Raw genomic sequence first — 13,212 nt, forward strand, 5'->3', positions numbered from 1 at the left:
TAGAATGTTACTCATATTTGTTGATAACGTATACAAACATTAATTAAAAAAAAACCCGGTAATATGTAGCAATTAATAACTATCAGAATGCTATAGTAAAGATCATCAGGAAATTGATCTGGTTTGCCGCCCGGAGATGCCGATGAGTGATATTTTACAAAATCATGTTTTCAGGGGAAGTGATGAATTGTCCTTGCCAAAAAAACAATTAATTCAGGTACCTAACATTACTAACATATATTGATACCACGATAATACATTAATAATACTACCTTATTAAATATACCTTATTGTCCAAGATTGTAGCAATAGTTCTGTTGTCGACGGTAAAGAAAGTGTAGTGATGATAAAGCATGCTATTCTTGAAATTGACCGTCTCCAAAAATATTATATTCTAAAGTTTGAGTTATTGTCCTTTTCGCGCCAGACGACTATTGAAAATGCTACGTCAGGATTATTTGGACTGCAAGTTGTTTGATATGTTTTATCATTTGAATTTGTCATTTGATTAGGGACTTTCCTTTTGAATTTCCTCGGAGTTCAGTATATTTGTAATTTTACTTTTCACAATACTTTCTGTTGGAATCACTAATACCAGTATGTCTTTGGAAATTTATTTGGAAAAATTGATGCATCTTACCGTTATGGAAAAGGACAAAACTACAGACAATCCTTACTTAAGTAAAGGCAACAGTAGTATACCGCTGTTTAAACTCATAAATCCATGGACAAAAAACAAAATCGGGGTAACAAACTAAAACTGTTGGAAACGCATTAAATATAAGAGGAGAACAACGACACAACACTACAATGTAACACACACAGAAACGGACCAAAAATCAGACAAAATCCCACGAGAATAACAAATATAACATCAAAACCAAATACATGAATTTGGGATAGACAAGTACCGTGAAACGTCTTATCGCAATATGAATTTACACTCAAAAAAAAAAGAGAAAACAAACGACGCAACGTTAAAATGTAACACACACAGAAACGAACTATAATATAACAATGGCCTTATTCCTGACTTGGCACAGGACATTTTTAAAGAACAAAATGGTAGGTTGAACCTGGCTTTGTGGCATTCCAAACCTCCCTCTTTTATAGCCATGTGAAATATAACATTAGTTTAAACATATTTTATTGTTCCAAAAAGAGACAAATGGATTAGACACAAGTTTTTCAACTTAGTAACGTCTTCTCCATATAATATAACATTAAAATGACAACACCACAGGACTACAATATAATTAAATTGGAGAACACAATTGACAAAGAAACACACGAACAACAGCCAACAAAAGGCAACAAGTTCAAAATTTTAATACGCCAGAAGTGCATTTTGTCCACACAAGATCTACTAGTGACGCCTAGATACAAAAGTTTGAAAGCCGAAACAAACACACAAGTCGACCAGCATCGAGGACCAAAAGATAAAAAAAGTTGTGCCAAAAACGGCCAGAGTTTTCAGTTAGTTACCAGAACATCCCTATTATTTAGAATAATTTATACTTTTGCAAACAGTAAATTTATAAAATTACTATACAAAAGATGTACATGATAAAGCTGAAGTATTAACTTATTACAGGAAACAACTGAAATACATTACATAACCAGACATTTGCAACACAAAATGTAGTCACATCCGAATAAGTTTAAACCTCAACGCCAAGTGACGTCATATTTGAAATTGTAAAAAATTACAATTAAAATGACGTCATTTGAATTTGTAAAACAGATCATCAAAAAATGAAAAATGACGTCACATTTGAATGAATAAGATAGAATTAGGATTGATTTAAGATTATATTTGAACTAAATACTGATATTGCATTTAATAACAATGCACATTTTAATACTAAGGTCTTATTAATAGCAAACTAAGGTAGCAATTAACTATATTATAAAGCTATGTCCGGTTTGTTTTGAATCTAACTTCAAACGTAAAATATCGTACTGATTACGTTGAACAAAATCAAATCTAATTAAAAACCAATTGTTTAGAGAACCATTGATGGTCTTTCCACCAGTTAAGACCTATTTTTATATGAAAATATTAAAATTTGGTTTTAAATGTCAATTTTAGCGTCAAATGACAGCTTATTGAACGCTTATTCCAAAAATATATAGTTTCTATACAAAAAGATATAAATAAGGGAGATCAATTTTTACTTCCAGTTTAAAATAAGTTACTTCCGGTAATTTTTTATTGTTTACTTGACTCTGATTCCAAAAATATATGGTTCTATATACTTTTTTCATTAATTAAGTACAAAATATAGCTACTTCCGGTTTACAAAAGGTCACTTCCTGTTGTCTTTTTCTAGATCACATTGCTTGCAACCTAATTTAAAAAGTACCATGTCTTGATCATGTATACATATAAGGTAAAAGCAAAGGTCAAAATATAGAACGTTACATTTGCCTATGACCTTGAGCTCAATTTCGAGGTCATCAACCAAGGACTAAAATCAAAAGACTCTAGGCCTCTACTATATATTGTTAATGAGTTGTATTACCTTACAACTAATATTAGATATAAAAGGGGGCAAAACTGGCATCAAATGTCTACATACTCTTTCGACTAAAATTTACGTGTTACGACATGTCGCAACTAACAATTTAGTAAAAAAATTTGTCGATAAGTTATACAGCTTTTGAAAATAAGTGAAAATAAGCCAAGATCAAAATTTATAATATGACCTTGACCTTTGACCTTGACCTTATTTTCATTTTTTTGGACCAAGGATCTCAAATCAAAAGACCCTAGGTCTCTATCACTTATGGTTTACCAGTTAGAAATGTATATTCTTATATCAAACATAACAGGGGGGATAACTTTCATATGGAATCTGTATACGACTTTGTCAAAATAAAACAGAACATCCTGAGGATGTAACGAGCAATTTGGAAAAATAAATTTGTCGGTTTCTTATACGGTTGCGAAGCCTTAGAGATAACAGTGTTCGGGGAGATAACTCTTATTTGGGAAAGTATTCGGTAAAGCAGAGTTGGTTTCAAAAGCGTATAAACTGTTCGATACCATATTCCAAAAATCAAAGCGACATCTTGCGAAACAAAAAAATAGAGAAGGAAAAAAATTAGGCGGAAGAAAAAAAAAAAAATAATAATAATCAGAAGAAATCCAATAGGTCTTTCCACGGAAAAGTGGAAAGACCTAATAAATGAATTCGGTGATTAATTTTCTTTACCATACCACATAAATATAATAGAAAAGACGTCAACACATTTGACAAAATCCGATGAGAATTACAAATATAACATTAAACATTTAAACTAAATACATGAATTTGGGATAGACAAGCACCGTAACACGTCTTATAGTAATGCGAATTCACACTCAGCAAAACAGTCACAGGGAGACATAATCATTACATTCCTTTATTGTATTGAAATATAGTACTATAAAACGTCTTATTGGTTGATCGATACGATGTGTCTGTGTTTAACTAACTAACGACATTTTTTACCACGTCTTAGATTGGGAATAAATCGGGAATAAGTCACGTTTGGTAATTAAGGATTCTTTATTTGCTACATCAATCGTGGGAGACGTCCTTACATTGGTAGCATTTAACCAGAACATGTCTTGTTATATGTTTCTAAATATACTTTTTTTTTATAAGTATATCACAGACGACACAAAGGTGAACAACCAGAATAAATTTCTAAACGATTTTATGATACCTATCAATTAATAATGTACATTTCATTGGTAACTATCATTTGCCTATTACATGTACCTTCTGTTATATGTTTTTCCTCTCCCTACATATGAATACTACGTAGTGACTCAGAAGCTCAATCAACCATGTTACTCAAAAGTTTCATATAATTACTCGCCAAAACTTAATACTTAAAATAAATTAAGGACTGAAAGTATATGTACATGAAATTAATGTTTTATGAATTTAAGGCGCAATTACTACATAAGTAAGCCGCCTACCAAAATAAATAACAACAACAAGACTTTCTCCATGGAAATTGGAACTTAACTAAATCATACTGACATATGAGCGATATGTGACATGTATCAGAAGTACAACTTTTAAACTAAACGATAAGACATAACACATTAGCAGATGAACGACGTAGACGACGAACTTCAATCTAAGACGTGGTAAAAAATGTCGTTAGTTAGTTAAACACAGACACATCGTATCGATCAACCAATAAGACGTTTTATAGTACTATATTTCAATACAATAAAGGAATGTAATGATTATGTCTCCCTATCCCTCTCCACAAGTGACCAAAATGCCACAAATGTTAACTGTAACGGGGGGTCATGAGGCTAACGAAAACAATCCATCAAAAGTTGACAACTTTATTATCGTCACGAGACGATTAAATATAAGTCAGTAAATTATTTTTATTTTTTTTCATTAGATAAAACCCTTATATAAATATTAACTCACAAACTTCACAAACCCACTAAAAATGTCACTATAATTACATTTTCCCTGTCCTCTAAATGGCGTTTTGACATTTATCTATTACTATTTTAAATTCACATGTGACGCAATATTTTACTTCTGATACATTTTTACTTTGTGTACCAAGTTTTTCTTCATCATTTTTGAGTTAATATATTTTTTTTTAATATCCAGTGCAGAAGGGTTCCAAATATCGAAAAAGGCTTCTCGTTAACGAGTTTAAGTTAACTGATAATACACAGCTAAGTTAATATGCAAACTATAGAAAATCATTATATTTTCTAATCATGAATGACGTCGTTATTTCCCGTGATTACGTTTTTCAAAACTGTGCGGTTTCTTATGGTACCCAAAGATACTGCATCCTAAAGGTCATCTTCAACACCAAAAAATTAAATTATTGCTTTCTCTCTGTTATTTGTCTAAATGGTACTTATAGCAATTAGCTTTGATATCAAATTAATTATATAATGACAGCTGAAAATATTTATATAATCTAAATATAAGTGTATTTCAGAATTTTAGTAAGACTATTTTTTAGCTGAAATTCAAAACATTTTCAACGAAAACAAATTTATTAAGTGTTACTTCCATGAGATTTTTAAACCTGATTAAAGACATATGCATACCTACCAAATATATTTAGTGTAATGTTAACCGATGCGAGGAAAACAGCAATTTAAAACTCAAAATAATTCAAAATATCTGCTTTGATTCCATTTTCTCGTGCCGTTAAACGTTGTGTAACTCTCAATGTCAGGTCATTAGCTATGACAATTGTCCCTCACTTCATTTCTTATGTTTGCTAGTTGTATGGTTGATTTGTATGTTTTATTATTCCATTAAGTTTGACGATCGTTGTTTAGTTTTATAATTTTTTTGCTTTTTTTATAATTTAATTGTTTTATTGAATTTATAGTTTTGTTGTAATTGACACTTTTTTTACCCGAAATATGGCACATTCCCTCTTTCAAGCTTTGCAAGTGAAAACAATTCTTTGGGGAATTTGGCACTAGACTTTCTTCAGTCCCAGTTGTTTTGCTTGCAAAGTACAGGTTGTCTAGTCGACGTTTTGGACAGGTATAATGTAGAAAAGTCAATGAAATTAACGGAACGTGATCAAAGATCAAGTTCTTGTTTATCAGTTAAAGTGTTTCAGGTCATAGAAGGTCGTCAAATTCCTGACTGGAAAAAGTTTCTTGGGGTCAGTGAGAACAAGCAGGCCTTAATAAGATTTTTTGGCGAATTGATTGCTCAGCATCATCGTAGATCAACAGTAACAATGACAAATGGGGAAGTCATTTATCTAGCTAGCATTTCTACGGACCTTATTTATGTTAAGAAAGTTAGCTAGAAAGGAGTGTTCAGATATGGTGAATGGTTTTGTACGCACGAAGGAGTGGAAACTTACATGATTTTACATACTATTCATGCAGTCAAAGTGTTTGGTGTAGAAAGAATCAAGGGTATGATAATAATGAAGTCACCAGATACAGATGTACTGATCTTATGCGTTCATTATTCCCCCAAATCAACATACGCAACTTTGGTTTCAAACGGCAATATAACTGGCACAAATATTTTGCTCTGCTATATACCTATCAAAATATGTAAAAGTCTTTGGTTTGACATCTGGGACAACATCCCTAATGCGCCTCGAAATGAGGAACTCAAAAGTCACGTGTAAAGAAAAAATCTCTGTGTAGTGATATTGGACATGTTTTTATTGTTAACAAATGACTGAACTTAATTATTTGTGGTGATTAGGAAAGTAGAGGAACATAGAATAAATGTGTAAAAACTATGGAGCTATTGAATGTGTTTAAAGTTTTAAATTTTCAAAGAACTTATTGTGTTAAAAAGGGGATATTTTACCACAAGGAGCCGCATCACAAAAGGATGTTCGGGGTATGCTAATTTACGGAAAACGTAATCTCACTTCGTACCCCGAAAATTTAACCACATATGTGAAAATGTCACAGCTTCGAAACGAGCTATCATACATATCCAAGTTTACGATATGGACTGAGCTACAGGAAAAAACGTTACCATTACCGCCTATGTAAAAACAATTAAAGATATTGAGCCATCTGTAACATTCTCTCAGCCGCACATGCTGTAACAGGATCCGATACATCCCTGTTTTGGATCGGTTAACGCACTATTTTAAAAGTCTTGAAGAACAACTCAGAGAATTTCATCGATTTGTAAACCGTTCCCACATTGTCACTAGACAAAAAAAATCTCACCAGATTCCTAAGATCAAAGACTCATAACTCTACAAAAATTATCTGATCATTTTTTTTTGTTGATATGCACATTTACATATTGTGTTCTCATTAACTACAAAGTTTTATGAAATTATGTTGTGTGGTTTCAGAGGAGTTCCGATTACAAACTGCTGCAGTAGAATATTTAGATCACTATGTTAAGTTCAAAGAGACATAACTCTCAGAAAAAAATCAGAAGTAATTTCCTGTCAAATACAAATACATAGTATGTAATTTTCATATCAGAGTGTTGTAGTATGGTAATAGAGAAACTGTTGAGTAGTTGACATGGTTTTGTAGCTTACAAACTAACATGAAACTATAGAACGAAGTAGTGTATACCAATTTCGATAATCATTTTCTTTTTGCATTTTTCTTCCATTCGTCGCTTTCCGTGTTTTTTCCATGCTGCTGTCAGCTTGTCTTCCATTTACAAGTTTTTAATGTCCCTTTGGTCTCTCACCCTTAGTTGTTTGCAATTGTTTGTAAACTACATCGGTACTATACATAACCCTCTCTCTGGTTATATTCTTTGAAAACTTGTTAACGTTATTACCAACTGTTGCTCATCTAGTTATCTGTATATAGGTGATAGGGGTGTTTAACCTGTTTATTTCAGACGTTTTGTTTTCATACATTTAACCCCCGTTTTTTCCGTTTGCAGTAATGTTTTTTTTTCTGTAAGTCAAAGCTATACACAGAGCATTATATTCGGCCAAATTCGACGTTAATATTACACATATGAGAAACAACAAAAGTATTGAACGCAAAGGAAAACGCAAAACGATAACTCCCTTACCACATGGTCAAACACACCAAACCAATGAAAAACAATAGACATATTCTTGACTTGGCACAAACCTTTTGTTTAGGTAGAACATAGTGAATTAAGCCTTGAAAATAACGTCCGTTAATTTTTTTTGTTTATGTTTTCTCTTTTATTTGTATCAATAACTGCTTATTTAATACCTTGTATGGAGCAATTATACTTCTGCTAACTGAGTGTTTGTGTATTATCCGCATGTCATTCAATGAATATTTTTTCAAAAGAATATACACAATTTTTTTCACGAAAATCAAAGGGGAAAGAAAGGAAAAAGTTGAACCTCATCTCCTACTTTCAAAGATTCAAATAAATGACTGTTTATCTATTTTCATGCTATTTGTTCATTTCAATCATGCTTGTAATTCAAAAGATTGGTTTGAAGGGGCATTACTATGATTCAGACATATATCAATCATTTCTCAAAGTAGAGTATTGAAATTCCATTTGGCTAATAGCAGTCAGCTAGATTCAACTTTGTCAAAATAAATAAAAAAGCAAAACAAAACAAAACAAACGCTGATAAATAAGTCGCTGGCATGTACAATCATCAACATTATTTGAATCAGTATGATTGAATAAATAAGGAAATTGTGTATCTTTGCGCTGTTTATTTTTTTTAAATCACATACATTTATGGTGTACTATCTAAGAAAGGTAACTCCGATAACCCAGGATAAACGTGTCCACAGAACTAGATAGTTTGTCCATAATGTAGTTTGTTTTCTTCAAATTACAGTTTTTGAATGCCCAATTGATATCTTGCCACCATCGTACGACTCGTATTACTTGTAAGTGATAATACTATATTGAAAAAAATGTGTGAATGAATCTGTTGTCTTTTAAACAAGGATTGCTATAGTTACTATATAGATATTTGTTCTAAACAAATAATGGAATGGGTAAAACATGGTGTGTAACATTTTTTTCGTAACGGTATCATGCAGCACGCCGCATATTATCATGTTTAAATCAAACAAAATTGAGAATGGAAATGAGGAATGTGGGTATAGAAGAGGGACGAAAGATACCAGAGGGACAGTCAAACTCATAGATCGAAAATAAACTGACAACGCCATTGCTGTTAATGAAAAAAGACAAACAAACAAATAATAGTACACATGAAACAACATAGAACACTAAAGGTTAAGCAACACGAACCCTACCAAAATTTAGGAGTGGTCTCAGGTGCTCCGAAAGGGAAAGAGACAACAACCCGACCAAAGAGAAGGAAGCAGCCGAAGTCAACCAATGGGTCTTCAATACAACGAGAAAATCCCGCATTCGGAGGTGTGATTCAGCTGGACCCTAAACAAAAATGTATACTATTGTAGAATAGTTTATCCAAAAACTGGTTCTTTAAAATATCTATTGACTTCTTTATGCCTTTGTTTCAAGAAGTGTGAAAAATTGCAAAAATACAATACACAAATGACGAGATATAAGTTATGGTTTTTGGTTAAATTGATATATAGTGCGAAGTAAAAAAAATATATTGCTGCCATCATGGATTGCAAAGTGATTGGTATAGATCTAAAACGAAATTATCAAATTTTTATATTGAAAATGATAGGAAATATACAGAAAAAATGAAAATCATTACCATAAAAACAAAACCTTTATTTATTCACCAGTTTTACTTTCTGCCAAAACACAGTCAGAACATTATGCGTAGTTTTGTTCCTCTGATTTATGCATATCAATTTGTGTGATCTGCATTTTGTTGACAAAGTAAATGTTGTGTTTCAAAAATGTCATTAATTCTTTATATGAATTGAATCTTGTTTAACATAAAGTAAGAAAACCAGCCAGAATTACTTTTAAGATATCAAGATAAACTCAATCGTCATAAAGTATTGCTTTGATAAAATTAAAATAGTTAGAATCATAGAATAATCGATTAATCTATAGTTAAAGCTCCGTTGCTTTTACGAGATAATCTTTGCTGTTTTTTTTTAATAATTTTATTGGAATTCAATAAGTTTCCAAACTGTACAATATGAGTAATAAACTGTTCCTTTTTTATTGCTATGCACATACAAAAGATCATGGTCCTTGCAACTGATGAAGAAACAGAAATGTGATCAATTTGAATTAAACGCACAACAGACTTCAAACCTTTTAATAAAAGTAATAAAAAAAATATATAATGATAATGGGAATGTCTGCATTGGTATTTCTCTAAATAAGTGTGACCTATCATTTTCATGTTACTCATAAATCAGATGTATCGTCAATGTGGACATTATATAATTTAAATCTCTCTATTTCACGGGCTTTGATGTTTAACACATTAGAATTGCCCGATATGATCAAATAATGTCAAAAATAGAGTTTGATTGCTGTCAATTAATTGAATTGCATTGACTTATTGTGTAAATGTAGTCCAAAGCTTTACACATTTAAATTAGAAGCAATATAGTATCTGTAAACACAAGGAACGAAAGTGTTTATGATTGTATTTCCATAAATCAAAATAAAGCCTTGCTTAAATAAAAATACTATCAATTTCATTTGCTTATAATTGACTTCCTACATTATCTATATGAAGTGTTGAAAAGTCTGTGTTATTACTTAATTCTTCTGAATAAAAATATATATTAAAATATGATATTGCTCACCGATAAATAAAAAAAAAACACTTTAATATACTGTGTCAATTTATTTTAATGTCACTTCTCATTGATGTTTACTGTAATAAACCTCAATTTTCCGATCGATATTTGCCTCGATTTTTAACTTATTTTGATGTGAATATTGATGTTGTTTTTGAAAAGTAATAGTCAAAGATACCAGGCTTATAATTTTGTACACCAACCGCGCGTTTCGTCTTTACAGGAGTGAGAAATAAGATAAAGATGACAAAGTCTAACAAATTGCTTGAATTAAAATATGTACATTGTACATTATTTCATAGTGATACACAAAACAACAAAATATTTTCATACTCATAGAATCTCAAATTAATTCAAATTTATTCAAAATATTGAAATATACGATTGTTACATCTACTGATCAGAAATTAGTTCAAAGTAGTTGCTTACACGGGAGTACGACGGATGCCACATTGGAAGTAAGTTATGTTTACCTCCTTGAGCACCTGGGATTACGATCCTCGTTCGTTTTAAGTGTTCTTGTTCTTAAGTCTTTAGTTTTCTGTTTTGTCTTGTTTCCTGTTGTCTTTTAATGTTTATTCATTTGTTTTTGTCATGGCATTGTCAGTTTGTCTTTGGCCAATTTTTGTTTGATATTTTTCGCCACTCTTTTATTAAAAAGGAATAAGTCTACTGATAGTTTACAAGCCATTTTACTCCTGTTTTTTTGTGGTATTCGAACCTTAAGTTATCTGTGAAGTATGTTGCAGACTGCTGTTTGTATTTTTTTCTTCTGTAAGGCATGACATCGATCCTTTACGTATGGATTGTCCCCTTAATATCTTCTTCTTTTTTGTATGCATTATATAGAAGTATAAATAAATTACTATTCCAATAAAAACAAGTGAATCGCATATTTTCTTTCTGTAGAGCAGTTATCGAACGTAAATGTCCTGATTTTATTTATCTCGTTTGTTGTCTCATTGAATAATGCCTTGAATCTCATGTTATTACAATGTTAAAACTAGTATTAGCGCTCCTTGGCTATAACCTTCGAATAATAATTTCATTGTACCCTTCGTTGGTTTGCAATTCTTGAGATTGCATATTGTGTTCCGATCCTTAACCTTAAAATAAACACTAGTAGTTTACCACACAAAAAATCATCCAATCATGGCGGCCATCTTTGATTTTTAAAATCAGTTCTATCCAGGTAAAGTACATCAAATTTATGTTCTTTTTTTGCGTATGTTTTGCTTGTATTTAAGTACTAGATAGAGTGAATAATATTATTTTTTGTCTTATTGCAGTTATAAAACATCACTTTAAGTCAACTATCGAGAACTCAGCTCCCATTATTTAAATATGTACATTTAATTTATACTATCACAATCGTAGTACTTGAATCGTCGTTGAAGTTGGTCTTTTGACCTTTTTTATAACCAATTATATATGTTTAAAGTCGCCGTCAGCTGAAATTCGTAGAGGCTGATCACACTGCCGATCTGATCAACTCAACCAAGCCCGATCAAGCTAAATTACGTGATCGGGAGACTGGTCTGACTCAATCGACAAGAATGTTCGGGATAATCTACCTTGCTCTTCATTGATCTGACTTTCTACCCGAGAGTTTTTGAGATCGAGAATTAGTCCAGTAGCGGTTGAATATATCGAGAAAGGATTGTGTAGAGATCGAGTTTGGTCGGAATACAAAAATTATACCGATCAGTACTCGATCATTTCGACCTTTTCTCGACTAAGGTTCAATCATTTCCAGATTAACTCGACCAATGCCCGATCGCTTCCAGATCACTGCGACTTGTATATATTTATCCAAGACCAACTCGCCCAATACCCGATCCCTTCGCGACCACATTCGACCACTCTTCGATCTCTACTCGGCCATACACGAGAACACACGACTGCTTCAAGATTCTCTAAAAATGTGTGCAGATCGGATTAAGTCTCATAACTATACTTCCGCTAAAATATGTTGGCAACATTATTTTTAACAGTACAAAAAATCCTCCATTAACAGCACGTGTCTTTACTTTTGCACGGAGAGGAAACATTTTAAAAGAGATTGATTTATAAGAACATCAAGATTATAATTAACCTGTTTTATGGGCTTTTTTCTGTTTTGTCTGTCCGTATTTTCCGTATGTCAAGAAATTGTTTGTAGAATAAAAAAAAAGATGTGGTACAATGACCAATTAGACAGCTCTTCACAGAACACCAAATAACACAGAAATGATCAATAACAACTATAGGTCACCTTACAGCCAATTTGGGTTTTTTTGCATTCAAAATTTTTGACGTAATTTCACACAAAAATGAGACGAAAGTCAAATATTTTTCATTTAGTGCGAATTTCTTTCTAACAGTAACGATACAAACTATTCAACAAGCACAAGTTTTGATCATTTGTTTCTAACATACTTTTTCAACTTTGACAAACTATACACTCGCTGCAAATGCGTCTGTCATTTTGTTGTGTTTGAAATAGTTGTCATGTCTTTTATCACATTAAATGGTGTTGCTGATTTCAAATTCAAAATATTTAGCACAGTTTGGTCAATTTTAAATTCAAGATGGCCGCCATGAAAAAAAAATCAAAAATGTGTTTGTTAACCCTCTAGTATAAGTACATTCTTAAGAATGTGGTCGCAAAATCCTATGCTTTTATCAGCATTTGCATGATTGTCAAATCTCGGTACTAAGCCGGCCCACTATAACGATGGTGTGATGTTAGAACAAATTTAAAACATGTTATATCATCAAAGCTAAACATTGTTTTCTTTTCAACTTAAGTACTGTTGTGAAAGTGAAATGATTCTCTTATGATTTTCATATCAAGCGAATGAACTGTTGATTGCTTATCAAACCATAGTAACATGTAATATAACATTAATGGTAAAATGTAAACCTGGTCTAAAATCATCAATATTGTGTTTCAATATTGGTTAGGGCTTAGATAAGTAGTTTTTATTAGAGACATTCAGTTTCAAATGTTCTTGGAGTTCGATATTTTTGTTTTTTTGCTTTTACTAACAAATCTAACC

This window comes from Mytilus edulis, chromosome 10 (assembly GCF_963676685.1).
Source record: "Mytilus edulis chromosome 10, xbMytEdul2.2, whole genome shotgun sequence".
NCBI classification, from domain to species: domain Eukaryota; kingdom Metazoa; phylum Mollusca; class Bivalvia; order Mytilida; family Mytilidae; genus Mytilus; species Mytilus edulis.